At 37.5% G+C, this 7999-nt stretch overlaps 1 non-coding gene and 1 pseudogene across 1 annotated transcript; both read left to right on the top strand.

The window, feature by feature from the left end:
* Positions 1–1590: 1590 nt before the first annotated feature.
* Positions 1591–2860, top strand: LOC109677540 (protein fem-1 homolog B-like; annotated as a pseudogene).
* A 4775-nt stretch (positions 2861–7635) lies between these two features.
* LOC141422070 (U6 spliceosomal RNA) lies at positions 7636–7745 on the top strand. Its single transcript, XR_012446730.1, has one exon. It is a non-coding gene; the product is annotated as a U6 spliceosomal RNA (small nuclear RNA).
* The last annotated feature ends 254 nt before the right edge of the window (positions 7746–7999 follow it).

Raw genomic sequence — 7999 nt, 5'->3', positions numbered from 1 at the left:
TATTTCCTCATAACTGTTAGCTTGCCTTGCTTTTTTCTATTCAGCTTCTCAAGATGTTTGATGCATTGCATTAGGATTGTAATAGAAAAATGCAAAGGGAGAAAAGAGTCATACAAATCTACATAGAAAATATTTTAGTCATACATTGTTTTAGTTATAGATCTTACACCTCAGGTGCCACACACCTGGATTAGATCAGGACACATTTGATGCATAGAAGGACCAGAGTCAAGAGGATAAGAACTGAGTAAAATTAAAAGCTCAAAATATGTAATCAGCCTAGATGCTCACCACCTGATGAATGGATAAAGAAAATGCAGTGTATATTCACAATAGAGTACTATTCAGTCATAAAATTACATCATTTTCAGGAAAATGGTTGGAATGAATGATCATCACCATAATGGAAATAAGCTAGATAGAGAAAGAAAATTATCATATGTTCTCTCTCATAAGTGGAACCTAGTCTTTAAAAAAGAATTACAGGATATTAAAAGATCTGTTGAGGATGGGTACCAGAAAGGTGGGGTGGTAGAAAAGAAATGATCAGGTGGAGAGGGAGTGAACATGGTGAAAGTACTTTTTATAGAACTGTATGAAAATTAAACAATGAAATCTGTTGAAATTGTTTTAAGAAAGAGGATAGAGATTGTGTTCAAGGGATAGAGGGGGTAAATTTTAGGTATATTATATCACGTTTGGAAATACCACAATGAGACCCTTTGTTCAACTAATATAACAAAAAAAGCTCAGATGGTTGCAGAGAGAGGTTCTGTGTTGTTATGTGTGGCAGGTGGATGTGCAGAACATCAACACAGCCACAAAGAACTCACACCATAACAGGAAATGGAGCACTCTGACTCCAGATTTCTTGAGAAGCAACTCTGAGAAGGTGTTTAAAAGAGTTATAGACACCAAGGGACTTTGTTCTAGAAAAGAAATACCTGCATGGATCAGCTAACAAAGACCACATAGGGTGCTAGCCATGGGCATGGTGGCATATACATATAATCCCAGAACTTGACTGAGCCAAGAGGATCAGAGTTCAAGTTAACTATACAGTGAGATTCTTCCTCAAAAACAAACAAACAAAAAATCCCTTCAAAAGCCCAAAAAGTATATACAATAACAGCAAAGACCACATGATCCTGAGAGTCTTTTGGAAAATATTGCCAAGGAGAGTTGGAGACACTGAAGACATATGCATGCCCCTTCCCTGACTCCTGGGCACCATGGAATTGCGCTGCCATAATGCTAAATTCAGGAAAACTATTTGTGGCATGATGGAAATAGCCCTTATAATAAATTTTAAGTTGACTTTTGGGAGAAAAGAAAATTCACACTCATTGTAAAATTGAGGTTTTGGCCTGCTAGTGACTGCAGCAGCAACTGATATGGAGGTCCTCTGCACAGGGCCTGTGCCTAGGTCCTTGGAGGGTGACTTCTCTTGCTGGGTTTGGTTATAGATGTGTCTCTGGCAGCACAGCCACTCTTGTGTTTCTGCTTTCCCCAAAACATGCTGCTGCCTGGGTATGGTGGAAGTGACAATATCCTACTGAATGGGCTATGAGGGCCAAGGTCTAATGACACACCACCATTGCCAATATGTATGACATCTGCCTGATGATTGTAGCATATAAGGGAAACACTAACATGGTTACATACCTTTTAAAACAATGAGCTGATCCCAATGGTAAATCACGTTGTAGTCACAGCATTACACTTTGAAAGTGAAACTGGGCACACAGATATTGAGAAAGAGCTGGTAAAATGGTGAGTTGCAATAGTAGTGGACAATCATGGGATGATGCCATTGAAGGATGCTGCTGAAAGTTGTAAAGCTGATGCCCTTGAACTGTTGCTCTATAATGTTAACTATAAACTAAGAAGTCAGATTGCAGCATTCGATCTCTTGGTGCCTTTTATGCAAATGACCATGAAAATTGTAACATCACAAAACCATGACACTATTTCTATTTGACCATGTTGGAGAAGGTTCGAGATGGTGATAACATTCTTGGAAACAAGGTTCTTCTGCCAATCCATGCTTATGGGAATAGAACTGAATGTAGAAAGCCTCAGGAACTGGAGTCCATTTGTCATGACTGAGATACTCTTCACATGGAAGGCCTTATATTTGGGAGTAGATTTTCAGTGCTGAAAATGCTATATTTCTCATTACATCATTAATGCAGTTGCTATGTTCATGGAAAACATGGAACTTGAACAGTGTAATAATTTGCTGTTTCACAGTGTGAACCTCAGTCAGAAAGAGAATGGGAGTACTCACAAACACCTTTGATTTGCTCAAGTTTTCTCACAGATGATACATTTGGATGAAACCATGAAGAGCCCAGACATAGAATGTGTATGAAAATGGAACAAAATAGTAACAGAGTAAAAATTATCCTAGATGCTGATTCCACAATGCTATGGACAATTACAAGTGCAGTCTATATATTTAGTGTATATTCCACCAAAGCACAGTACAGCAAAGACATTCATTGTAAATTTACCAAGCAATATATGACCCCAGAATTCATGAAAGTTTCACTTTGCTGTATCTGTGTCAACTCAATTACCCCATTTGATGATTTTCACACCAGTGACATCTGCAGCTTTCCAAACACACTTGTCACAAACCTCCTGCTGTACTTAGGTGTTGAGGTAAGTCCTGTGGAGGAAAAAGTGCCCTTCATATTATTGCTCAGTACAATAGCCCCACCAGTAATCTTTTGACCTTGGATTCTATCGCTATTAGCCTAGATAAAGCTGGCACTCACACTGACTTGACAAATAAACAGAGTAAGACTACCAGATACCTGGTAGCACACCTGGGGTATCTGAAATAGCAAGATGAGTCTCAATTACCCAGCTGCTTGAGGAGTTCAGCTAATGACATTAACATTAAATTCTTCCCAATCCTAGCTGCCAAGACTAGGTCTCCAGAATCCTGGAAGGGTTTATGGTATTTCATTAAGTGACTGGTTGTATAAAGTCATTTAACATGGTATAAAAACTAAAGGACTTTAATCACAGACTAAAGAAAACCCCTATTAAAACAAATAGCAAAAAAGCATTGCCTTCTTTCACATCCAATGTATCTGTCTGTATTCATAATATAACTAAAAATATGTCCCTGATACATATTTATGATTTAAGCAGATGGTGCTGTTAGCTTTGCTTGACCCATAATACACAACTTCGGAAAATTGTGAGGAAAATGAACACTTACACTATTTATCCATTTTTTTTTTACTGTGTTCCTTTTTCTTTCCTGATGGATCAAAGTTCCTTGTAATTTTCTCTATCCTGAGAGAGCTTCATTTACATGTTCTTTTAGGACTACCCTACTGGCAACCAATTTTCTTAGTTTTCCTTCATTTAAGAATGTTTTGATTTCCTCTTAATTGCTGAAGGATGATGTCATTTTTATATGAATTAATTAGCAATTCTTTTTCAGCACTTGCAAAATATTGGGCCACTTTCATCTGGGCTTTCTGGACTTCATTGAGAAATCCACTGTCACTAGAATTGTTTTTCCTTAGGGTAAGGTCACTATTTTCAACATGCTTTATTTTGTTACGAGATTTTGTTATGCTGTGTAACGACCTGAATTTCTGTAGACATTCTGATTAGTGTGCACATACTTTCCTGAATACACACATTTATGACTACAAGGTTGAAAGTTTCCAGGTATTATTTCCTTGAGTAATTTATTAAGCCCTGTTTTCTTTTTCTTTTTCACATAGGACCCTGATATCACAAATAATAGACCTTTGGTTCTGGTCCTACACTTCTTTGGGCTCTGACCCATTTTTCCACCCTATTATCTTTCTGCTGTTCAGATGAGCAGTTGCTATTGTTCTGTGTCCTAACTCACTGACTTTTTTCTTATCACCCATCAGTTCTGCTGTTGAGCTCATCCCCTGAGATTTTTTTTAATTGTTTTACTTTTAATTCCAAATTTTTTGTTTCTGTCCCCTTGTATCTTTTATTTCTATGTTAAGACCTTCCATTAAAAAATTTTATTTTGAACATGTTTGTGAATGATGTCTGTTTTAAAACCCTTGTCAGGTTTTAACATCTAAGTCTTCAAAGTCTTGATGTCTGTTCATTGAATTTTCTCATTCAAATTGAAATTCTCCTTATTCCTTATTTTTGCTATAATGAGTGATTTTTAAATTGAGACCAGAATGGAAGAGGTTTAACAGGCAAAAGCAAAGTATACACACAGTGGTAATACATTGAGAAACCCATTTGAACGTCAATTTAAACATTAATAATGAAATACAGGACAGTAAAATAGGTACAGTGTGGGGGGGTATGAGTAGAATGGGGAATGTGAATGAAGGAGGTTAAGGTGAGGGTAAATGATTTATGGATTTCATATACCTATAATAAATAGAACAAAGAAATCTCTTGCAATTGCTTTAAATGAAGCAAGGGGGGGATTGAGAGGGAGAGAAGTCTGAGGCAATATAACTATTGTACAATATAAGCATAATCACAATTGTCACTATGAATGTTCTCCACATGTAACAAATATATCCTAATAAAAAAGGTAGCAGACCTCAAAAAATATATTGAGACGAGACTATTTGGGATATTATGTTGAGTGATTATGTGTTTTATTTCAACCTTTAGTTTTAGAAGACACAATTCTGCTTAAAATCAGTTTTCTCAGAAGTCAACATGAGTGACATTTTTAGCGAGGGTTGGTACTAGGATTTTAACTCAGGACTTTGCAGTGTGCCTCCAGCCTTTTGTGCTCTGTTTATTTTTGAAATAAGTTCTGGTGTATTGTCCTGGCTGGTTTGAAATTTGATCCTCCTATTTATACTCTCCCCCGTAGCTGGGATCAACATGTGCACACCACCATGCCCAGCCTTTTTTGCTGAAATGGTCTTTGCAAACTTTTTTTTTGCCAGAGCTGACCTAGAATCACCATCTTCCAAATCTCACCCTCTTGCATAGCTTGGGATGATAGACATATACTACTGTGCCCAGCTATTAGTTGAGATGGGTCTCACAAACTCCTCCCCATCCCCCAATAGCCACCAACTATGATCTTCCCAATCTCAGATTCCTAAATAGCTAAGATTACCAACATGAGCCACTAGCTCCCCACTTTCAGTGACCTCTTTGCTCTTATCCCTAAAAATAAGTTTTAGTTGCATCATCTATACAAATTTTCCCCAAGTTTTAACATGCATATAAATCATGCTAAAATGCAGATGATACTCAGGAAATTTAGGTAGGTTCTGAGACTCTGCATCTCAGAATAACTCTCAAGAAATGACCATGTTACTCATTCCTAGGACACATTAGAGTCTCCAGACTTTCTGCCATGGTAATCAAGTCACTTCATTTGAAAATGCTATCTCCCTGGGACTCTACACTTTCAGTATAAAATCCACATTCTGTGAAATTTCATATTGTGCCTTTCTTATACTATTCTTCTTGACCACCTCCATAGTCAGCATTCTTCCAGCTGAACACGTTTGTCTCTGTGGAGTCTGAACACTGTCCATGGAAAATTTCCTTTACTCAAGTGCCTTCAAGTTTTGGAAAGACCATGGGAACGTGTAAAGGCCGTTCTGCAGGCACATTGTTTCAGGAAGCTCAGAGGAAAGCTGAACAGCCAAGGAGTCCATGTGTGCATCAACACTGCCTCTGAGGGAAATCTCCTGGATTCTTAATTTGTGAATTTTATCTTAGAGAGTCCATCATCATTCCATGTCAGTCTTAATTTCTCTAGAAGACATAGTTGCAATATAACTATGAACTGATGTTCAGCACTTTCTGTTCAGTCTCTTTAAGTACTTAAATGCTTACTGTGGGAGCAAGTACCAGGCAGATTGACTTCAGTGACATTGTAGCCTTCCTCACTGGAAGAAACCCTCTGTGCAGTTGACTGCTATTTACCTACAAAGTGGATCTGGGGCCTCAGTCTTTTCTGTTTTGTGCCAGCTTGCTGTGTCAGAATTCTCTAATACATTGCAACTGGTGTTATGGTCATATATCAAGGGATGGAATGCTGGGCACTGTTCCATGAAACACTGCTCTGTACAAAGCCCCTGCATCATGTTTGCTTCATTTTCAAGAGAAAGAAAGCTGATTTTGATGCTGATCTCCTAAAATACTGTGTTCCATTGGCAACACCTCTGAAGTTAGTAAACTATGATTGCCCATAATCCTAGAAGAGTCCCTAAACTGAAAACTGTGTAAAGATTTGACCCCTTCCTGGGACCATCCTTGCCGTGAGAACACATGCCTCCTTCATCAGGATGACAAGGAACTACTTTGAGTTCATAAACATCAGAATTTTTACACAGCTTTTCATGATAGTCTAGTCAATTGTTTCAACCCTTAAGACCATCTGTTCTTCTGAAGTACTGATTTGAACATATAATTTAGCTGAAAATTGGAAATGTTTTTGGAGAAATGCAAGACATTTTGTGAAAGACTAAAGATGACTAATAACTTTTATGGAAACTTTGAGTAATTCTGCCTTACACTTCTGTCAAAGAATTTTGAAAAGGACTTTCATAGAACACTTAAGATTCATTATATTAGATAATTAGTTAAGAGGGAAGATGTGTTTAAACCTGGATTTGGAGCAATGAATTCTGACCAAATACTTTATAAAGAATGTGGTCTGAAGAGTGTACTATGGATAAAATAATAGAGTTTGGCATTTGCAACATTTGTTTCTAACTCATTTTAGTAGAGAGGTGAATGTACAGAATTGCCACAAGAAAGTGTAATTGAAATCTATCCCTAAGACTCATTGATGCAAAGAGAAGCAGAACTTCTTCTTTCATGTGTTTCCTCCCAATACTCTAGCCCATGGCTGTGCAATCTTCTTTCCCATTCCTATATTGTTTCTCCATGTAATAATGTCCTACCTGCTGGCACTTATAGTTCCTTGACTTAGTACCATTGGATTGCTGGGCAAATCTCTCTGTTACTTAAGTCCTCCCATTGCAATGTCTGTCCTTCTTTTGCCCAGTAAGAGATACAAGTAGGACTGCATTATTCTGAGATCCAGAGCCTTATTAGGGGTTGACTCTGAACTGTCTGACTGCTAGACCTCCTTTCATTAGGCACCTCCACATGTGGGAGTGCAGTAAACTCAGAGAAGGGTGAAGATTTCAAGAACAAGCAATTTACAAACAAGTGAGAAATATCGGTTCAAACTCTCACCTTTTAAACCTGTGGTGGGGACAATGGCCTAAGTAGGCAAAACTCTCAGCCAGACCCTTAAACAAAATTTCCCTAACAGTCTCAACAACTTGAGTAAAGCTTTTAATAAAACACTGTTGTGATTTATATTTTTAAAAATGTATTTTAATCACAATCCATTAAGGCCCTGCTTTTCCTCTCCAACTTCTCTATTACAATTCTTCTTGTACCAGGTGGAGATGAAGGGTCAACAGAGTCATTTTGGAATTTGTTTATGTAAGTGATTACTAGCATGATTTCATAGACTTCACAGTAATATCAATTATTTTACATTATATTACTTTGCATTTCCTTTCCTACTACTCCATTAACAAGTGTTTGGTTCCTTACTCTGAAGAAATAGTGATCTGTTTTCAGCCAGTTTCAAGTATTTGCAACTACATCCTAGCACTCACTTTGGCAGCACACCTGCTAAAATTGAAGGGCTACAGAGAAGAATATCATGGCCCTTTTGCAAGAATGACACACAAAAAAATTGTGAAGCATTCTGTACTTTTAATCCATGGTGGACTAAAAAGTAAAGACCTGATAATTTGTGGCTTGCAAGAAACCCATCTCAAATACAAACAAATTTTGACTTAGGATGAAAGAGTGGAAAAAGGTTTACTAAGCAAATGAGCCCCCACACCAGGCAGCAGTAGCTATACTTATATAAGTAGCCTTCAAGCTAAATTAGTCAGCAGAGACAAAGAAGATCACTTAATACTAATAAATGGCACAATACTTCAAGAGGAAATAAAAATTGTTAACT

The sequence above is a fragment of the Castor canadensis genome, chromosome 3 (assembly GCF_047511655.1).
Source record: "Castor canadensis chromosome 3, mCasCan1.hap1v2, whole genome shotgun sequence".
NCBI classification, from domain to species: Eukaryota; Metazoa; Chordata; class Mammalia; order Rodentia; family Castoridae; genus Castor; species Castor canadensis.
Note: the sequence above shows the minus strand (reverse complement) of the source record. Positions and strands in the feature narration are given on the sequence as shown.